This window comes from Ursus americanus, chromosome X (assembly GCF_024610735.1).
Source record: "Ursus americanus isolate L20-20 chromosome X, mUrsAme1.1.p, whole genome shotgun sequence".
NCBI classification, from domain to species: Eukaryota; Metazoa; Chordata; class Mammalia; order Carnivora; family Ursidae; genus Ursus; species Ursus americanus.
Genome location: NC_142164.1, coordinates 98,662,315 through 98,685,661, shown reverse-complemented (window position 1 = coordinate 98,685,661; position 23,347 = coordinate 98,662,315). Strand labels below are relative to the sequence as shown.

The 23,347-nt window shown below is 35.9% G+C and overlaps 1 protein-coding gene and 2 non-coding genes across 3 annotated transcripts in view; 1 reads left to right on the top strand and 2 right to left on the bottom strand.

Moving 5' to 3' along the window:
* Positions 1-23,347, top strand: part of IL1RAPL1 (interleukin 1 receptor accessory protein like 1) — a 1,307,342-nt gene that overhangs the window by 797,371 nt on the left and 486,624 nt on the right. The gene's annotated exons all lie outside the window — the stretch shown is intronic.
* Positions 7,192-7,261, bottom strand: LOC123796891 (small nucleolar RNA U2-30). Its single transcript, XR_006780829.1, has one exon. It is a non-coding gene; the product is annotated as a small nucleolar RNA U2-30 (small nucleolar RNA).
* LOC123796892 (small nucleolar RNA U2-19) lies at positions 7,435-7,514 on the bottom strand. The gene has a single exon (XR_006780830.1). It is a non-coding gene; the product is annotated as a small nucleolar RNA U2-19 (small nucleolar RNA).

The following is a 23,347-nucleotide window of genomic DNA, read 5'->3' as shown; positions in this document are numbered from 1 at the left end:
TTTGCCTTTTTTTTTTCCCCTATGTTCATGCTTTGTTTTTTAAATTCCACATATAAGTGAAATCATATAGTATTTGTCTTTTTCTGACTGACCTATTTCACTTAGCGTAATACTCTCTAGCTCCACCCACGTCATTGCAAGTGGCAAGGTTTCATTCTTTTTCGTGGCTAAGTAATATTCAGTTGTATATTATATACCATAACTTCTTGATCCATTCGTGAGTTGATGGACATTTGGATATTTCTATAATTTAGCTATCGTTGATAATGCTGCTATAAACATTGGGGTATGGCAATTCATTTATAAAATACGTAGCAGAGTATTTTAAAATAGGAATGCTCACAAAGTACTACAGTGTGAAAAAAAGAATACCAAGACAGCTTAGAAGACCAATACTAACAGAAGACACACACACCCCCAAAAAAGAAGAGAGTTATAGAAAAATAAATAAATAAATATGACAAAGGGGGCAGCAAGAGAGGAGACAACATGAAAAGGAAAAATATGCCTGATCTCCTTGAGGAGGGAGTGCTTCCTAAGCATTGATCATAGAGGGAGAGAGAGAGAGAGATAAAGGGAGGGAGGGATGGAAGCAATTGTTATTAAGCTGTCTCTTCACAGTATTATCTGTAATGGTACAATACTCGAAACAACTCAAATATCCAGAAAATGATAAGGAAAGGATTTTATAAATTATGTGAGGCAGTGCCATATAGTGGAAAGAGTGTGGATTAGAGTTAGGTGACTTCAGGTTATGGTCCTTCTTCCAACCTGTGTTAGGCAAATGTCCTAACTCTGAATTGTATCCCAGGGAACTCTGTGGCTCCTTTCAGGGCTAAAAATTTCTTTTTTTTTTTTTTTAAGATTTTATTTATTTATTTGACAGAGAGAGACAGCCAGCGAGAGAGGGAACACAAGCAGGGGGAGTGGGAAAGGAAGAAGCAGGCTCCCAGTGGAGGAGCCTGATGTGGGACTCGATTCCAGAACGCCAGGATCACGCCCTGAGCCAAAGGCAGACGCTTAACGACTGCGCCACCCAGGCGCCCCAGGGCTAAAAATTTCTAATGCAATAAAATATTTAAAAGTTAGCACTCTTTTGATGTTAGCAAGTTTTCTGAATGGCATATGTCTTAGTAGTGTAAAGCTCTTCTTGAAAGAGCAAATCTCTAAAAGCCAATAAACCATTATCCATTCCTCCAAGAAATGCTTATTAAATGTGCAGGTACTAATCTAAACCTGGATTTTTTTTTTCCTAAAATGATACCATGGGCAAGTTAACTTCTCACAGTGATGAGAGTTGAATTATATTTAGGCACCCAGTACAGGGCATAGCATGTAATAGACTCTCAAGAAAAGCTTGTTTCTTCCCTCTGGCATATAGAAAAACAACAAAATGAAAAAAGCAGCAATAAGTTAGCTACACATCTATCTTTGTATCTAGGGGTTGTTTGACACCAGAACTGCCACAGTCAGTTTTCATTAGTGTGATACAAACCATAGTGAAATTATATTTCAAAAAATATTATAAAAGAAAGAAAAAAGCAATTAATATTCCCTGGTCAGTTTCAGCTGTAGTAATTATGTAATTTGGGTGTTCTCTATAAAGAGAACATCTCTTTAATGCAGATGAAAAGAAAAGAGGATTCTGATGATGATGATGATGATGATGATGATGATGAAAACTGGCACTTATTGAATGCCTACTGTGTGCATCATTCCTAACACTTTGTACATTTTACCTGATTTCAACTGTATCATAGATGACATAATAGCTTAGAGTGCCCTGTTTGTTGACTGCATTTTACCATCTACCATTAGATAGATTCTGTAGATACACTAAGTCCATTCTTCTTTCACTTTATAAAAACCAAGTTCTTATTTGTGTAATGTGCTAAGCACTGTGATACATCAAAGAATGAATTAAGCAGAGATCTCCTGAGACAGTTATCATCAAGCAGAAGAAATAAATTATGCACATAATAGGATACAAAATAAAAAGTTCAGTATAAAAGAGATGGATCATAAATTGTTGTGGGAATTCTGGGATGGTCATGGAAAGTTTCCTGCACATGGAATTTGAAATCCTCCTTCAAGGAGAGCAGGAATTTGGACATGGAAATGTCAAAAAAAATTTTTAAACTAAACTTTTAAGGACTTTCTTTAGATGGATTATTGCAAAGAGAGGGGCTATTGCAATAGGGAGACCATTCTGAGTATAAGATGTACAAAGGTCTCAGGATTTAGGCAAAAGGAGTTTTTCTTTTATAGGGAGAAGAAAACAAAGCTAGCAAGAACAGGGTGTGGGGAAATGGTGAACAGGAGCGGCATGATGGGACAGCACATCAGAGGAAGTTCTACCCTGAGGCCAGCCTATTCTGTGGAAGACCTATTAAGGAATGGCTGTATGCTGGCTCGGGATGAGGGGAGGTCAAAGTTGGGGGCCTGGAAGAAGAGAATCTTCCCCAAATTATGTCTAATAAGCATTTTGTTCTGGCTGATGACTGGGGACAACAGTTTAACTATCATTTATGAAGTAAAGGTAGGAATTTGGAGGGTCTGCATCTGGCCTTGTCATAGGTAAACAAAGGAACATCCATGAGTTTTATCTAAGTCGTAAGGGGGAGGGTAGATTTTTACAGTAAGCTGTTGCCTGGAACAATAAAGGAGGGGGGTTTCTTAAACTTTGTTGTTTTCTAGGATCATAGGACTTGGGTGAAGTTCAACATTGTCAGGAGTGTGGGAATAAAAAAATCAGTGAGGACTCCCTAATGAATGAGACGTGCATGAGAGGAGTTTCATTTAGTCAGGATGTGAAGATTTTGAAGAAGGATTATACTAATAAATAATAATAGTAGCTTTCTGAGTGCCAGGCCCTGTTCTAAGTACCTTACAGATGTAACCCATTTAAATAATCCTCACAACCATCCAATGACACAGGTACAATCCTCCCGTTTTATAGATAAGGAATTTGAACTCCTCAGAGGGCAAGTAACTTTGTCACAGTGGTTGTAAGACGTACAACTGGGGCTGTAAGTCATAAACTCCATGTCTCCCAGTAGCTAGCCCAACCTCTTTTCGTTCCTTAAAACTGTTTCTTTAACTCAGAGAGAGAGGGGGGCTTAAAACTGCTGGAACAAGGGAGAGGAGACATACAGTGATTTTCTACTTCCCAAAAACAATCTACTCAGCAAACACATATGAGAGAAGTTGTGGGACACGGAAGAAAGATGAACATAGAAAACTAGAAAATCTGAATTTGGCAGTGGTGCATTGGCAATAGCAGCAGTCAATGGAACTGAACAAAAGAAAATGACAGTTAACAGGGAAGGTTCTGGATGCAGAGAATAAAAACGAAAAAACTCAGCCAGTCAGGGTGGAAGGGGGGCCCACTGCTTTGTGTGCTTTCTCTTGTGTAGGAATGGGTCAACTTAATGTTGTCGTCTTTATAGGCCCAGGTTTTCAGGTTTCATTCTGCCATAAATGAGATTATGGCAGGCCTTAAGGTATGAGCGGTAGGTGGAAAATGCTTGCCACTTTAGTCCTTAAAAGCATCCCTGAGTTGCACTCAGCCATCCCCACGAGTACAGTTTAGCCTTCTAAAGTTAAGGACAATTGCTGAATTCAACAGGCATTTACCTCTCCTTCCCTTAACCAGCTCTACATTTGCATTTATTTCTATTGTTCACAACCACCATTGTTCTTCCTAATGATTATCTTGTGCTTCAGTACATTCAGTCTGATGAGCCAGAGTATATGTAATACATGGTTGAAAATTTTACTGCAAATATTGTTACCTATTTGACATGTAAATAATTGAACTAAGTTCATCTAGAGAGCATTGTTTATGTAGCAGTGCTGATTGCTACAACCAACAGAGATTTTATTGGAAATATAATGTAATAATAAAAGCAGTTAACCTCTTTTGAGTCTATTCTGTGCCTCTGGACCAATGGTAAGAACATTCACATCCTTACCTCTTTTCATCTTCCCAGGAACTTATTAGTGGGGGATATGGTTTCTACTTTAGGGATGAACAAATTGAAATTAACAGAATTTAATCACTATGCCCAAGAGTTTGTACTTTAATCCTTGAGCCCAATTTTGAACCCAGACCTCCTTGATTTAAAAAATCTCCTAAACCTTTCCACTCTGAATCAATCACTCACATTTTCAAGGCTAATCAATAACAGTTCTGCTACCTAATAACTATGTGGCCTTGGGGAAATTATTTAACTACTCTTTGACCTTGTTTCTTAATCTGAAAAGTGAAGGCAATCATATCTTCATCATAGGATCATTGTGAAGATTAAATCAATTAATATTTGTAAGGTATTTAAAAACCTACATAGCCATCATTTTTATATGTTAGTTGTGGTTATAGAAGAAAACAATTGAGATGACAATGAAACTATGCTCTCTTTCTTAAAAACTCAAAACAAATAGCCAAACTTAGTATCTCAGTATGACTTTGTGTGCTCCAGCAGTAGGATCGATTATATATGTGTATATATTCTTTGTTCCACCATACTCTTCTGTCAGTTTAATCTAAATAAAACTTCAGAGAACTAGGACATTAGTTTACTCAAAATTGAATTCACATGTAATTTTGTAAAACATCAATTGGGAAAACTCTTTTGTGTCGATTTTTAAACTTCTCTGAGTTCCTAAAATAAAATTTGTATTTGATCTAAGAGGACAGGATGGCATCTTTGGCAACTGGGTTTTGGAAAACTTAAAAAAAAAACAGGACTAAAAGAGCCAACAGAATATTGAAGAAGAAGAACAAAACTAAAGGACTGATACTACAGGACTTCAGTACTTCCTATAAACTACAGTAATCAATATACTGTGCTATTGGTGAAAGAATAGACAAATAGAAGAATGGAACAGAATAGAAATACCAGAAATATACCCAGATAAATAAAGCCAAATGATCTTTGACAAAGGAACAAAAGCAAACAATGGAGTAAAGTTAGTCTTTCCAACAGATGGTACTGGAACAACTAGACATCCACAGGCAAAGATGAATCTAGACATAGACCTTAAATCCTTCACACAAATTAACTCAAAATGTATCACAAGCATATAAAATGCAAAACTGTAAAACTCCTAGAAGATAACACTGGAGAAAATCTAGATGACCTTGGATTTGGTGATGACCTTTCAACTAAAACACCAAAGTCATGATCCATGAAAAGAAAGAATTGATAAGCTAGATATCATTAAAATTAAAAATTCCCCTCTAAGAAGGATAATGTCAAGAGAATAAGAGGACAAGTCACAAAACTAGGGGGAAATATTTGCAAAAGACATATCTAATAAAGAAATGTTACCTGAAATATATGAAGAACTCCTAAAACTCAACAATAAGAAAACAAAAAAACTGATTAAAAATGGGCCTAAGATTTTGGCAGATACCTCATCAGAGAAGATGTACAGATGGCAAATAAGCATTTGAAAAGATGTACCACATAAAAGTCATCAGAGAAATGCAAATTAAAAGGGACAGTGAGATATCACTACATATTTATCAGAATGGCCAAAATCCGGAACACTAACACCAGGTGCTGGCAAAGGTCTGGAGGCACTGGAACTCTCATCGATTGCTGGTAGGATCAAATGCAAAATGGTGGAGCCACTTTGGAAGACAATTGATGGTTTCTTACAAAACTAAACATTCTCTTATCATATGATCCAGCAATTGTGCTTCTTGGTATTTACCCAGAGGAATTGAAAGCTTTTGTCCGCATAAAAACCTGCACACAGATCTTATACCAATCTTACTCGTAATTGCCAAAAATAAGAAGCAACCAAGACATCCTTCAGTAGATTAATGGGTAAATAAACTGTGGTACAGTCAGACAATGGAATATCATTCAGTTCTAAAAAGAAATGAGCTATCAAGCCACAAAAAGACATGGAGGAAACTTAGATGCATATTATTAAGTGAAAGAAGCCAGTCTGAAAAGGCTGCATACTGTACGATTCCATCTATATGACATTTTGGAAAAGGCAAAACTATGGAGACAGAAAAAAAAGAAAAACAGTGGTTGCCAGGATTAAGGGTGGGGAAATGAGAGATGAATAGAGCAAAGGAGTTTTAGGGCAGTGAATATACTCTGTATGATACCATGTCATACTTTCGTCCAAACTCAAAGAATGTATAATACCGAGTGAACCCTAAGGTACACTGTGGTCTTTGGGTAATTTTGATGTGTCAGTGTAGATTCATCAACTGTAACAAATGTGCGACTCTGGTGGGGGATGTTGATGATGGGGAGGCTGTGCGTGTGGGGCGGGGAGGAAGATATGGGAATTCTCTGTACCTTCCCTTCAGTTTTGCTGTGAACCTAAAACTACTCTTAAAAAATAATCTTTTATAACAAAATAAGTAAAGAATTTGCATATAATTGCCCTCATATGAAGAATCAGGATTACTAAAATATAAGAAAAAGTTCCTCATATTTCCCATTTGTATGGAAGGTGGAGATGTTATCACTGCCTTGACTCACTTGCTCCCTATGGTAGCTGGACTCCATGGAGCCTGAGCGGAGGGGGCCTGAGTTTTCTTGTCTAAAATACATGTTGATAGGTGTGAACTGGGATCAGAGATCCAACAGGTCAACAAAGAAATAACAAGGAAAGGACGAAGTCACAAAAACAGGGTTCTTTCCTAGAAATTCAAATCTAGATTGAAGTAAAAGTTATTGAAGGCTGTGGTGTGTCTGAGTATTGGCAGTAGCACTCACTTGCCTCAGCACAGGCTTTAAATAGCCCTTGGAGTGGGGCGCCTGGGTGACTCAGTCCTTAAGCGTCTGCCTTCGGCCCAGGGCCTGATCCCAGGGTCCTGGGATCGAGCCCCACATCGCGTGGAGCCCGGCATCGAGCCCCACATCGAGCCCCCTGCTCCGCTGGGAGCCTGCTTCCTCCTCTCCCACTCCCCCTGCTTATGTTCCCTCTCTCACTGGCTGTGTCTCTGTCAAATAAATAAATAAAATCTTAAAAAACAATAGCCTTTGAAGTTTGTGACAACTTTATGCTCTGGGAAGTATGTGTTTGTAGATTATTCAGCCTGAGTTTAAAGGTTTGCAGCAGGGATTGCATAAGATATTGTGAAAATTGTATTGAAAATGATCTTAAATATTTTATTTTATTTTATTTTATTTTATTTTATTTTATTTTATTTTATTCTGAATTCAGTTCAAGTGTAGAAATCTTCATAGTTATAAAGGTCCGTAGTGAAACCTCTCCATCACTGCTCATAACTGATTAATCTGTCATACACACACATAACCTCCCATCTCATTCATCCATCAACAAGTCCCCAGTTATCCACTGTCACTTTTATAAATACACATGCATACACATATGCACTCACACTCATACACTGACAATCCCAGACAAAAGTTCTTATTGTTTTAAATGACTTTTACTTCTCAGAACGATGAAGATCATGCATCAGGTAGCCTGGCAGGTGTTCTCATGCTCAGATTTGGCTATTTTTATTATTGATCTCCTTCTGTAAGAAACAGATCTCAGAGAATTAGACATTTTAAATCTAAAAGATTAAACTAAATTCATTTAGAAGTTCCACTATATCCTCTATGTTGCTATGACTTTTGTCTCTTGCTGCCTTGAAGCTGAGCATAGAAGAGCAAATAGCAGCCTCTCTCCAGTTCATACAGACTAGGAAAATGATCACACAAACAGGTACTGATTTTTGCTTTGTTGAAAAGAAAATATTTCCATTCTAGTGCACAAAATGAGTAAAAACAATGTAAGACTCTTTAAGGACTATACTGATTTCTTCTGTATTTCTGAAACAAAGAAATAACTAAGATAAATTTACACAACCCCAGGCCTGAAGAAACTGGGTCCTGTGTACTAAGATCAAAACTACTCTCCACATTGCAAAAACCAGATGCCTAAAAACCATCAGTAATTCACTCCACTTTACTCAAAGGATAAAATCCCAAATCCTTAGTTAGTGAACCCAATCAATCATTACACCTCACTCACCTTACACCCCTCCCCGCCCAACATCATCCGTTTGCCATATTCTACTTTACCATCCAGCAAAACTAAGCTTTCTTGATCACATACCAAGGAGTATTCTTTCTGCCCAGATCACTGTCCACCCTCACCATAGACGTTCACTTGATTAATTCCAGTATGTTCTTCAGGCCTAATGTATACCTTCCAGGTGAAGTCTTTCTTTAGTCCTCAAAATAAGTGGCTCCCGTTTTTGTGTTCTCATGATGTCCAAAGCACGTTTGTTTCACACTATTTTATAGTTATATATTTAGTGTTTCTCAGATGTTTCGTGTGCATAAGAATGAAAAGGGGGTCTTGTGAAAATGCAAATTCTGAGTCAGGGTGATGCCAATGCTGCAGTCCCCAAAGCACACACCGAGTAGTAAGGACATAGAGTCTGTGTGCCTCTCTGGACATGAGGACAGGATCCTCAGAGCCTGACACACAACAGGCCCTGAATTCACAGCCACTGAATGAATTTCAAAAGCGATAGAATCTTGACAATATAACATTTTCATTTTAAAATACAAGCAGTGCTTACAAATAACCATTTGAGAAGAACTTTGTTAACTTCCTTCCCTCCTTCTGTATCTTGGTATTTCCATCTGTTCTTTCTGTATCTTTGCCTCAAAGTTCACTGGTATCTGGAATTTCTACCCAATCCCTTCCTTTTCCTCTATTCCTTTTACACCCTGGAGGCATTTTCAATGATAGCACTTCTGAAAATAAAAAGCAAAGGAAGCCAGGGAAAAGAGATGAAGAAAAATGAACCTCTGTTCTTTTCTTCAGATATCAGTTGAGTTACTTTCTTGTTTCTCCAAATCTAACCTCCTTGGACCCGATCAGACTATGTATCAAAGAATCCCGAACACATCCCTAGACTCCATTTTAGTGTTGTAATGCTCAAAACTGTTGTCTTTATGTTCCTCAGGAATGGAAATGAACCTTATATCAGTCATTTATTTACACAAAGACTTGTCTTTTAACATCTAAGTGAAGATTCGACTGTGTTTTAAGCCGTATCTTTAAATGCATACTGACCTAGGGCCTGGGGGAGAGACTCATGTAGTCATTTTATTCCAAATATTTATAGTTGGGTATATTGTGAACATGGAATAGTGAAAATACCACAAACTCCCTGCAGTCCCCTTACCACCCATATGCCCAGCCCTTGTCTCAAATATGAAAAATAAGCAATGTTAGAGAACAGTCACTGTAGCAAAGGAGGAAAGTGATGAGAACATTTTATGAAATAAAAATCCTCCTACCAGCTGGACAGCCTTTGAGGAGTACAGGCACTGCTCTTCCCCATTAGGGGTAGATATGTTTCCAAGCAGACAAAAACAATCAAGGAAAACATTGTCCTGGGGAGAATATGTATACTCAGAAACCTCAGACACCTGTCGTTTTAAGAAACCATAGATTGACTTTTCTACTAGGATATACAAATCTTTGTTAGGCTTCAAGTGTGTTTAATGTTCAAAGGAACAATATATGGAAGAAGGTTAATTAGTCTGGATTTCTATATAAAATTTATGGTATGACTTACAGAGTGCTCTGTCCCTCTTACATTATATGTGTGTGTGTGTGTGTGTGTATATATATATATATATGCACCTATATATGTATTATATAGGTGTGTATATATATACACATACACATATATATGATGTAGTCTGTATCTACATGATAAGTAAAATGTGTGTTTGTATATATATCTAATACACACCTTCCATGTTTGCATTTCATGTATATATGTATGTGTATATGTATATACTCTGTATTTTCATTTCCTGGCAGCTAAGGTTTGAAAGAGATCAGAAGAGAAACTCTTGGTAAATGTGTAGATTTGTTCACTAACAAGATATTAGACATATAAATTTCATACTAAAAATGCCATCCCCAAATATAAAGAAAATAGAACAATTATACTAGGGTGTGAATTCTAGCAAATTAAAAGAAATATCTGCATGATCTATGTTTCTAATTATCTGACAGAGTGCTGTTACTAACTATTCTGGAAGCCACAAACACAGCAGTAGCACTTAATTATGATGCAGTCTTAAAATATAATACGATGCACTTTTTCTGTGGCCTTCAAGATCACATTGGCAGCAGAGCCTACCATAATGAACTGTCCTGAAGCCTTGAGATGCTGTTTTCAGCAATTTTGCATTTGAGTATTCAGATTTTACAGTGTGTGAAGTCTGACTTGAATGCGCTTCACCACAGTAACTTCAAAATTCACATTTTCCTTTTCTCAATTTAAGGCCATGTTAATAAAAAAGCATATAGAATATTGCAAATAAATAGCTATAGTGAGCTGAGAACTAGATAGAACTGCAAGATTCTTCAAGTTATGCTAATGATTATTTTGTCCAGTAGATTTAATTTTGCTGCAGCGCACACATAAGAAAAGGTACTTCACAATCCTCATGGTTCTCAGTAGTGAACATACCAGCCCATAATAATCAGCACACAACTATTGAGTTATCTACTTGCAATCAAGAAAATATCATTCCTGGTCTTTTGATATTTTGTTTCACATCATGTAAGCATATGTCTAAAGCATTAATAAAATTATAAATTACATATTTGATGATTAAATAGGAGAAAATCTCTTAAACGCTCTCTCATTTTCGGCAGTTTTCTTCCTTTTGCTAATGTTATACCCCTTTTGCTACTCTTATCTTAATTAGAAAGAATTGTTGGGGCACCTGGGTAGCTCAGTCAGTTAAGTGTCCGACTTTTGATTTCAGCTCAGGTCATGATCTCAGGGTGGATTCTGCTTGAGATTCTCTCCCCCTCTCCCTCTGCCCCCACCCTGCCCTGCACTCTCTCTCCCTCTCTAAAAAAACAAAAAGGTTAGCAAGGGGTTTGGTGGATAAGGAAAAGAGAGGAAAAGCTAAGTCTTCCTAATAAGGACCATTAGGCTCAATACTAACTACCACAATAAGTCATCACTTGTGGGAATTAGATGGAGTCCCCCTAAATGGGCATGTGCTATTGTTTTAAGGTTTAAAGTATTTTACTTCCAATTTTAATTCACCAATATCTTGTGTCACTCTTTAAAAATTACAGTTTTTTTACCCCTCAGGTTAGATAGATAGATAGATAGATAGATAGATAGATAGCACTTAACTGCTCTTTTTGGAGTCACTCTGTTGTGTTGCATTAATTTTAGCTGTAGGATAACAATAAAAAGTAATTTTAGTAAACCACAAGGTAACTTAGGGGCCTTATAAATGAAAGCACTTTCCAGAATGTTTATTGACGAAGACAGCCTTAATGTTCCCTCAGCTTGGCTAACTTCAGACAGATTTCTTCATCACTATAGGTCCCTCATCTCCGTGTTCTTAGAGCGTTAACTTTAGAAAACTTGAAATTGTCAATTTGTTCCTTCCCCTTTGAGGTATAAATCATCTCCAAGTCTCTTGCCAGTTTTAAGTCTCAGAGGTGTCTTTCTCTAAGACTTGGGACCTTCCGTTTGATATGTAGTCATCAAGGAAGCTAAGGCACCCTCTCTGTAGTCTCTATGGGGAAGTAGGAGTCTAACTTTGATAAGTGCGTCAATTAGCAAACACACATAGCCTAATTACATCGACCAATCCCTTCCCCCAGTGTCCAATCCCTTCCTCCAGTACTTTTCTACTAGCTCATCTCAGTGCTTAAAATCTCTCTCACCTTTTGTTTTGATGGAGTTGAGTTCTGTCTCTCTCCCTTAATGCAATTGCCTTTCATAAACTCTTCCTTGCCTGTTTAATTCTCTGGTACAGTTTTTCTAGGACATTATTTAGACCTCAAGTTTACAGGAAAGGAATCTGGATCAATGTAAATAGATTTTTTAAAGGATTTTAATAAATATTCTAAGACATAGAAATACCTTATCTATCTGCAATTACTAGGACTTAACTTTTTAAGCCACACTACATTTTTTGCCTACTTTTGTAATTCATGGTAGAAATATTCATAAAATGTAATAAGCCTTCCATTTTTTCTCAAAATAAAAGAAGACTGTTTTTCAAAGTGAAAATAGTTCTCTGTGTGTGTGTGATTAAGCAAAACTGTACACGTAGAATATTTAAACACATAGTTTAAAGCAAAGTGTTTCCCATCCTTTTTAGAAAGATTCAGATTTTTACCACCCCCCCACGAGATTTTAAGACCATGAATATATGGTATATCTGTTTATATACTGTGGCTTTTGGTATGCCATAAACCATTATAATAGCCAAGATTTTTTTTGCCGCCCAGGAACTAATTTCTGCACTCATGGGGTGATAGTGCCCACTGAAAATGAATGGATTAAAGCACAAAATAAAAATCACCTAAAATCCCACACCACAGAGGTGACTCCTATTTGCATTTAGACGAATATCCTTTCATATATCTTGCTAACAATATTTTTATATGCTTTCTTTTATCCATTCGTGTTCTTTAATAACATAATGTGGACATATTTCCATATTAATATAAATAGACATCATCCTTTTCAAGTATATAGCATAATTTATTTAATTAATTATTCAATTTCCTGTGACATACCTCTTTCTTTTCCTATATTGTATTTTAAATAATGCTGTGATGAATACCATGCTATATCATATTTGCACATTTGATGTGATTTTTTTGTAGAAGATTGCATATGACAATTTTATGTAGAAAAATATAAACACAAGGGTAGCAAAAAAATAGACATGATACCAGGACGTCTAAATCAACCAAACTACTCTAAAAGTGCATAAAGATAACTTATCCTTATAATGTATCCTAGATTTACAACATTCCTTTAATTTGCACGTAATAAATTAGGGGTGCAGAAAACGAGATTAGAATTATATGTAGAATTTGCATTATATATATATATATCATAAGGAAATAGTAGATAAAAGCTTTATATTTAAAGACAGAATATATTATCTTGCTTATATATTAAACTATTGCTCTACCGCTCTTCCTTCCAAAAAAATTACCCCAAATTGTTATTTGAGTGGGGGAACACATCTATCTATAACATCTATTTGTAAAAATTCAGACTTTCTTTCTCTCCGTATGTAACCATATGAAAATTACCTATCATGTAAGGTAAATAATTGAATTTCTAATTTTCTAAGCTCACAGTTTTAGGTTTATGAAATGAAAGGGCACAGAGGCCTACAGAGTTTCCACAATCACCACTGTAAAAATACATTAAATTATTACACATGATGATTATATTCTGGGCGATACGTTTAATAAGAAATGAAAAAGAGAAAAAAGAAAAAAATCCATTTGCCAGTTTTAAACTTAAATATATACTTTTATTTTGTAAAATTAAAATAGCCCTTGGAGAAGATGTAAGCAATGGAATGCTTTTCTTGTGTCGTGTTTACTTACTTTTCACCTTGTTATCTACAAACCACGGAAGTGCCTGATGTGATATCTTTAGAAATAATTTCTCTAAGTGTAATTTCTGGATAAAAAGGCATGTCCATTTAATTTTTCAAATAACATTTCCAAACTGTCTTCCAAAAAGTCTTTACCAATTTATATTCCTTCGTGTTTTGCATGAGGAAACCTATTTACAACCGTAGGTATTACCATTTTTTTTAATCTTGGCAAAACTTAAAAAGACAAAGTGAACCCCCAATATTCTTTTAATTTTAATATTAATAACTAATTCATTTGAGTTTTTCAGTGAGAATACTGGCTATTTGTATTTTTTAAGATGTTTTTATTTATTTATGGGAGAGAGATAGCGAGGAGATGGGCAGAGGGAGAGGGAGAAGGAGAGTAGCAGACTCCCCACTGAGCACGGATCCTGCTGCAGGGCTCAGTCTCAGGACTGTGCGATTGTGACCTGAGTTGAAACCAAGAGTCTGATGCTCAACCAACCGAGCCACCCAGGCGCCCCGACTGTTTGTATTTTAAAAGAGATTTCCCTGATCTTGTAACGTTCGGCATTTTTTTTCTTTTTTCTCTTTTTCATTCCTTATTAAACATATCGCCCAGAATATAATCATCATGTGTAATAATTTAATGTATTTTTACACTGGTGATTGTGGAAACTCTGTAGGGCTCTGTGCCCTTTCATTTCACAAATGATTTTGCTTCCTTCTATATTTACTCTTACGTATAAACGAAGTTTATGACAGCTGTAGGTACATTAATGTATATGAGCTTATTATTCATATGTGTTATGAAGAGATTTTATACAGAGGTGTTTATAAAAAATGGCATTTAAAGTAATTGCAGATCTTTCATTATCACAGGTAATTTTTTTTATATTTAAGGAGAACTCGAACATTCTAATAGATTTTTTCATACTGAAATTTAGAAACTTCTCAAGTGCCTTCACTTCTTAATCACTTTTTCTCTATAGACTTTGAACTGATATATTTGATTTTTTTTTCAGTCTTTATATCGTATTAATATGCACATTCCTGTGGTTCCAGTTAGGCTCATTTCAATTATTTTTAGGGGCTGGTCATGTGAAGCAATACCTGTTTTCATAGTGGGCACATTTTTTAATGCCAACTATTGCCCATTTCTCCAAATTTATTCATGAGAGTTGTTACTGATACAGCTTAATCCTCTGCTCATGTAAATTCTGTTGTTTTCCCAATATTTTGTATATGATAATCCATATCTGGAAAGAAAAATGAAAGTCAGTAGTTGTGCTTTGGTTTTGATGACTCTATTTTGAGAATTATCTATGTAATTCGATAGTATTTCATTAAACTTTATAGGGAATGGAGTACTGTTGCATGCTACACCATAGATAAACCTTAAAAACATGCTAAGTGAAAGAAGCCAGTCACAAAAGACCAGCTATTGTATGATACCATTTATATGAGATATCCAGAATAGGCAAATCCATGGAGATAGAAAATTTATTAGTGGTTGCCAAGAAATGGTGGGTGGGAGAACATTTGAGAGGTACTCATTATTATTTTAATTTATATGTTAGGTCCATGAATGCATTTGGACTTTTACTCAGAATCACATAACCCAAAATTCACTATTTTAACTAGTTTAAAGTGTATAATGTAGTGGATTTTAGTGTACAGTAGTTCCCCTTTTACCCATGGGGGATACATTCCAGTACCCCCAGTGGATGTGTTAAAGTGTGGATGGTACCAAACCGCATATATATTATTTTTTTCCTGTAAATACATATTTTTGATAAAGTTTAATTTTTAAGTGAGGCACAGTACAAGACTAACAACAATAACTAATAATAGAAAAGAACGATTATATTAACAATATACTGTAATAAAGGAATGTGAATCATCTCAAAATATCTTATTATACTGTACTCACCCTTCATCTTGTGATGATGTGCGATGATGAAATGCCTACATGGTGATTTGAAGTGAGGTGACTGATGTAAGCACTGAGATGTAGCATTAGGTTACTAGTGACCCTCTGACAATATGTCAGGAAAATCTTCTGCTTCCAGAGTGCACTTAACCAGGGATAACTGAGACCGTGGGTAATGGAGATCCCCAAAAATGAAACCGCAGATAAGCAGTTGGGGTGGGGGGACTACTGTATTCACAATGTCATGCAACTTAATCATTGTCTAATTCCAGAACATTTCCATTACTCTAAAAATAATCCCCATGCCTCCCAATTCCACCCTACTCCTATTTTCTGTCAACCACTAATCTACTTCCTGCCTGTATGGATTTGCCTATTCAAATAGAATCGTACAAGAGGCGGTTTTTTGTGACTGCCTTCTTTCATTTAGCATGTTTTTAAGATTCATCCTTGTAGCATGTAGCAGTACTCCATTGCTTTTATGGCTAAACAATATTCCACTGCAACAATGTAATATGTATTGTTTATCTCTTCATCATCTGATGTACATTTAGGTTGTTTCTACTATATAGCTATCATGAATAATGTTTCTATGAACATTTGTGTGCAAGTTTTTGTGTGAACGTATTTTGAATTCATATAGGTATACACCTAGTAGTGAAACTGCTGAGTCATAGGTAACTGTTTTAACTTTTTGAGGAAGTACCGAACTGTTTTCCACAGTTGTACCACTTTACTTCAAACAGTGCACACCACATGTTTACAGTGTGTGAGGGCTTCAGTTTTTCAACATCCTCCCCAACTTGGTGTTATCTCTTTTTTTAAATTGTAGCCATCCTGGTGAGTGTAAAGTGGTATCACATTCTTATTTTGTGAATATGTTTTTTAATCGCTTGCATGTGTAGTTTTATAAATGGAATCACTAATGTCAAAGTTATATGACCATCTTGATGCGTGCTCTTTGTCTTGTGGCATACTACAAAGATTTGATGATTGTTCTGTATTATATTCATAAAAGAAAAACGACTTTCTGATTGAAAGTTGAGGATATGATTGTATGTACAAGGCTTTAACCTAAGTCACCTTTTACAGCTAATTATTTTAACCCCTGAAAATCTGTCTTTACTGAATTTGCAAAAGTAGCTTTAAAGAATTGTGCTGATAGATTTCTATGTTAATGGACTGGCCACTCTGGCTTTTCTGCCTACTGTTTATAGTGCCCAGAAAAGGGGGCACTCTAAATCATGCTTATTTATAACCTTACTTGACCTGAAATTCCATTAGTGGGAAGAAAAAAGCAGCTTTTCATTGAAAAATATATTTACATAATACTAGTATATAAACCATCCTTTCAGGGTAGGTTAAATTTATCTAGAAATTTCATTAACTCTATTAGACTGATAGTCATTAAAATAAATATATCTTCATGAAACATTTTGCTTCCTTGGAGGCAAGAGAATAAAAAAGATAAAACTAATTAAAACAATAGAGGGAAGGTGTGAGAAGGAAAATAACACTAGCAGTATATAGGTTTTAGATTTTCCTTATTGATAAATAAAGATAATTTCTTTGATTTGGATTTTATTATAATGATTTTAATCTCTTTTCAAAAGTGTTGTTCAAAGTGATTTAGCTTTAATAATAAAAGTGAGACTCTTCCAAATATCTTTTTTTTGAAGATTTTATTTATTTTTTTGACAGAGAGAGACAGTGAGAGAGGGAACCACAAGTAAGATGAGTGTGAGAGGGGGAAGCAGGCTTCCCACTGAGCAGGGAGCCCAATGTGGGGCTCGATCCCAGGACTCTGGGATCATGACCTGAGCCAAAGGCAGATGTTTAACAGCTGAGCCACCCAGGTGCCCCCTTACAAATATCTTCTTAGGAATTCTCATACTGGGGCATTTGAAAAGCTTTTATTTTACTATGTACATTGAACTTGTATGCATTTTAATTCAAGGAATTAATTCCCAATTCTAGGAAGTAGTTATGGGAAAACTAGTAATTGACAAAAGTTGTGAGGACTTCTGATGGAAAAAATGTAAAAGAATCCAAACATCTTACAAGAATTTGCATACCCCCCTCTTTACTTACTTCTGTGGAGACAAGACCCAAAAGGTGATGGACAGGAGCAGGAACCTCCTCTTCTGCTTGAAAAGTCCACACGGAGAGCTATCTTCTAGGGAAGGCTAAAATATTTTAGTTCTGGTGAACGAAGACTTAAGCTCCTTGAAAGTGAAATTAAAATTTCCTGGAGTGACCGAGGGCAAAATCATGAATTAAAGAGATTTAACAAAGGAAATATACAGACTACTCTGTAAAGGCTCTCAATTCCTGATAACTTTTATGATAGTGACTTGTACTGTGTAATTTGGGCAAAAATTTCTCCTAGCAGCAAGCAGAACATTTCACAGTTAAATTTTAAGGTATGTATAAATACAGTAAAATTTGTATCTGAAACTACAAAATTTTTAAGTAACAGCAAATATCAGAATTGTTTATTCTTTACTATATGAGCGGGCATTATTTTATCTGTGGGCCTTTTTATAAATCCTGGGGTGCCTCTCTACCCCCAAATTATAGCATCTTAAGTTTCATAATTCTAGATTTAGTTATTTATTCAGTTAAGTTTAACAATACATAGTTACTAATCATTACTACTGAGACTGATTTATATGAAAATAATGCAAAATGAGATCACATTTCCAATATACACCAGTTTCCATTAGTAAAGCACAATCATGTTATCTGTGGATAGGGACAGTTTTATTCCTTCCTTTCGCATATCTGTGCACTGTGTTGAATAAAAGTGGTGAGAGCGGACATCCTTTCCTTGTTCCAGATTTTAGAAGGAAATCATTCAGTCCATTAAGTCTTTCACCATTAAGTGTAATACTTGCTGCAGATTTTTGTAGATGCTCATTATCAAGTTGAAGATTCTCCTCTCTATTCTTATTTTCCTAAAAGTTCTTGTCAAGAATGAGTGTTGAGTTTTGTTAAATTATTTTTCTGCAACAGGTGATATGATCATGTGATTTTTTTCATTAGTTTGTTAATATAGTGGGTTACATTGACTAATTTTTGAATATTGGACCAGTCTTGAAAATAAACTCCATTGTATCATGGTATAATTATTTTTATTTACTGCTAAATTCTATTTGCTAATATTTCATTAGATATTTTGTGTATATATTCATAGGGGATATTTGATAAGGGATATCACATTAATGCTAGCTTTATAAAATGAATGAAAAGTATTCCATCCTCTTCTATTTGGGGGAAGAAGTTGTATAGAATCGGTGCTAATGTTTTTTTAAATGTTTGATAGAATTCCCTAGTGAAATCATCTGGACATGAAGATTTCTTTTTTTAAAGGGTTTTATTTAAAAGTTCAGTTTCCTTAATAATTACAGTACTAGTCAAATAATCAGTTTCACATTGGATGAGTTGTGGCATTTTCTGTTTTTTTGAAGAATTGGTCCATTTCATTTAAGTTGCCAAATTAATATATATATTATCTTTTTGACGTGTGCAGGGTTTGTAGTGATTGTGATTGTTTCATTCTTGATATTAACAATTTCTGTCTTCTTTTTCATTGTCAGTGTTGCTAGAGGTTTGCTAGTTTTATTGAGCTTTCCATAGAACATTGATTTTCTCAATTGCTTTTCTGTTTCAGTTTCATTGATATTTGCATTTGTCTTTATTGTTTTCTTTGTTCAGCTGGCTTCAGGTTCATTTTGGTATTTTTCTAGATTCTTCAGGCAGGAACTTATATTACTGATTTGAGATTTCTTCTCTTTTCTAACAAATGCATTTAGTGCCTTCAGATTTCCTCTTAGCACTGGTTTGGCCTCATCCCAGAAATTTCTCTAAGTTGTTTTCATTTTTACTTAGTTCAATGCATTTTTTAAGTTTTTTATTTAAATTTCAGTTAGTTAACATACAGTGTAATATTAATTTCAGGTGTACAATATAGTGATTCAACACTTCCATACATCACTCTCTGCTCATCACAATTTCACTCCTTAATTACCATAACCTATTTAACCCATCCCCCCACCTGCCTCCCATCTGGTTCAATGTATATTTGATACTCATTGAGACTGCTTATTTGATCTATGGATTATTTAGTACTGTATTGTGTAGTTTCCAAATGTTAGGAGACTTTCCTTTATCTTTCTGTTACTTGTTTTTAGTTTGTTTCCACGTTGGTCAGAGAACACACTTTAAATCATTTCACTTCTTTTAAATTTGCTGAGGTTTGTTTTATGGTTCAAGGTATGGTCAATCTGAGTATATGTCCCATGGGAACTTAAAAAGAATAGGTTTTCTGATGTTTTGTGTGGATTCTTCTATAAATGATGAATACATACCATTGATTGATGGTGTTCTACCAAGTCAGTAGATTTGAATCTCTAGTTCTTGAAAAACCTAACCCTATGTACAGTTGGTGCTTAGTAAGGGTTTGTTGGCTTTCACAGACCTCCTGTACTAGTACCCTTACTCCTGTCATCTGTTGTCATCTGCTAAAATTTCCAAGGGAAAGGCAAGTAGCTGAAAATGGCACCCTGCCATGGAATTTGACTAGGCAGTCTACAGTGATAATGCTGCATAACAACCCAAAAGCACAGTTTGCCACAGCAATCATTTATTTCATTGTCAGAGGTCTACAGCTTGGCAGTTTTTTAACTTATATTGTCTGTTTTTGCCTGAGCTCTACTGAGTTATGCTGGATTCCAGGTTTTGGGTTAGTTTCAAGTCTATTCCTTATATATTAATTTTTAGATCCATGCTGAAGGAGCAGTAGCTATCTAGAGCATATTCTTTGCATGGCAAAAGGTGGAAGCTCCATGACAGTTGGCAGAAATGTGGAATACCTCTCAAAGGTTCAGCTAGTAAAAGGCACATTGTCACTTCCATCCGTCTTCCATTGTCCAGAGGAAGTCATAGCACTGACTAAAGCAAATGTGTTAAAAAAAATACACACACACACAAACACACACACGTACTCCCCCTTCTCCAGTAGGAGGCACCTCAAAATCGTAGGGCATAAGTCACAGATGAATAATCCTATTACAATGTGGGAGTAAAGAATTGGAAGCAGTGCTCCAAAATACTTCTGACTTACTTTCAGAATCTATAATACTACTTTACACAGGGGTCAAGAAAATGAAACCCTTCCCATGAAAACGTGGGGAATTTTTATTTGATTTATAAATTATAAGAAACATTCCCCTTGACATACAATTAAGTCTTACACATTATGTTTTGGAGAATTTGAAGAAATAGCTTTAGTAAACTAATGAGAAAGTACTTCAGAATATACTTCATACTACCTCAAAGGCAATGTATTTTCTTAAATAATTTTTTATTATGTTTTGTTAGTCACCATACAGTATATCTTTAGTTTTTGATGTAGTGTTCCATGATTCATTATTTTCGTATAACACCCCGTGCACCATGCAATATGTGCCCTCCTTAATACCCATCACCGGCCTATGCCAAACCCCCACCCCCCTCCCCTCTGAAGCTCTCGGTTTGTTTCCCAGAGTCCATAGTCTCTCATGATTTATTCCCCCTTCTGTTTACCCCCCCTTCATTCTTCCCTTCCTTCTCCTACCAATCTTCCTGCTATTTCTTATGTTCCATAAATGAGTGAAACCATATGATAATTGTCTTTCTCTGCTTGACTTATTTCACTTAGCATTATCTCCTCCAGTCCCGTCCATGTCGATGCAAATGGTGGGTAGTCATCCTTTCTGATGGCTGAGTAATATTCCATTGTATATATGGACCACATCTTCCTAATCCAGACATCTGTTGAAGGGCATCTCAGCTCCTTCCACAATTTAGCTGTTGTGGACAATGCTGCTATGAACATTGGGGTGAATATGGCCCTACTCTTCACTACATCTGTATCTTTGTGGTAAATACCCAGTAGTGCAATTGCTGGGTCATAGGGTAGCTCAATTTTTAACTTTTTAAGGGACCTCCACACTGATTTCCAAAGTGGCTATACCAACTTGCATTCCCACCAACAGTATAAGAGGGATCCCCTTTCTCCACATCCTCTCCAGCAATTGTTTCCTGCCTTCTCAATTTTTGCCATTCTGACTGGCGTAAGGTGGTATCTCAGTGTGGTTTTGATTTGAATTTCCCTGATGGCTAATGATTTTGAACACTTTTTCATGTGTCTGTTAGCCATTTGTATGTCTTCATTGGAAAAGTGTCTGTTCATATCTTCTGCCCATTTTTTATTTGATTATGTGTTTCTTGTGTATTGAGTTTGAGAAGTTCTTTGTAGATCTTGGATACCAGTCTTTTATCTGTAGTGTCATTTGCAAATATCTTCTCCCATTCCGTGGGCTGCCTCTTAGTTTTTTTGACTATTTCCTTGGCTGTGCAGAAGCTTTTTATCTTGATGAAGTCCCACAAGTTCATTTCTGTTGTTGTTGTTGTTTCTCTTGCCTTTGGAGATGTGTCATGAAAGATGTTGCTGTGGCCGATGTCAAAGAGGTTGCAGCATATGTTCTCCTCTAGGATTCTGATGGATTCCTGTCTCGAGGTCTTTCATCCATTTGGAGTTTATCTTTGTGTATGGTGTGAGAGAGTGGTTAAGTTTCATTCTTTTGCATGTAGCTGTCCAATTTTCCCAGCACCATTTATTGAAGAGACTGTCTTTTTTCCACTGGATGTTTTTTCCTGCTTTGTCAAAGATTAGTTGCCCAAAGAGCCGAGGGTCCATTTCTGAGTTCTCTGTTCTGTTCCACTGGTCTGTGTGTCTATTTTTGTGCCAGTACCATGCTGTCTTTGTGATCACAGCTTTGCAGTATAGCTTGAAATCTGGCGACGTGATGCCCCCAGCTTTGTTTTTCCTTTTCAACAATTCCTTGGCGATTCAGGACCTTTTCTGGTTCCACACAAATTTAAGGACTGTTTGTTCCACCTCTTTGAAAAATGTCATTGGTATTTTGATCGGGATGGCATTGAAAGTGTAGATTGCTCTGGGTAGCATAGACATTTTAACTATGGTTATTCTTCCGATCCATGAGCATGAAATATTTTTCCATCTTTTTGTGACTTCTTCAATGTCTTTCAAGAGTGATTTGTAGTTTCTATAATATAGATCCTTTACCTCTCTGGTTAAGTTAATTCCGAGATAACATATTATTTTTGGTGCTATTATAAATGGAATGGAATCCCTAATTTTTCTTTCTTCAGTCTCATTGTTCGTGTATAGAAATGCAACTGATTTTTGAGCATTGATTTTGTATCCTGCCACATTACTGAGTTGCTCTATAAGTTTTAGTAATTTGGGGGTGGAGTCTTTTAGGTTTTCCATATAGAGTATCATGTCATCTGCGAAGAGAGACAGTTTGACTTCTTCTTTGCCAATTTGGATACCTTTTATCCCTTTTTGTTGTCTGATTGCTGTTGCAAGGACTTCTAATACTATGTTGAACAATAATGGCGAGAGTGGGCATCCATGTTGTGTTCCTGATCTTAAGGGAAAGGCTTCCACCTTTTCTCCATTGACAGTGATATTCGCTGTAGGCAATGTATTTTTAAATCCAGCCTATATTCTCTTATTCTTTTGGTTTGGAACTATAGGTAGGTATTCGGTTGGGAGGATTTTTGGGGGGCATGGAATCCTTTGTAAGCTTGCACAGCTAAGCTAGTTACAATGACTTAAAATAGAGTTCATCTGTATGAGTTTGCTGTGTGTGTGTGTGAGAGAGAGAGAGAAAAAATATTTTCACTTGCCATTTATTTTTGGAAACCTTCAAAAGTTTTTATGAATTAGAAATTTATGAACTATTTGGTATCTTTCAGTTGATCATCACAGAATCCTATAAGATAATACATGGTAGGATTTTTCAGGTCACAATTTAAGTTTTATTTGAAGAGACACAGTTGTCATTAAAAATACAACAAAGAAAACTCTGGGGACAGAATTCTTAATATAAATCCAGAACAGGCATGTAGCACCTATTTCATATACTTGCAGAGTGAC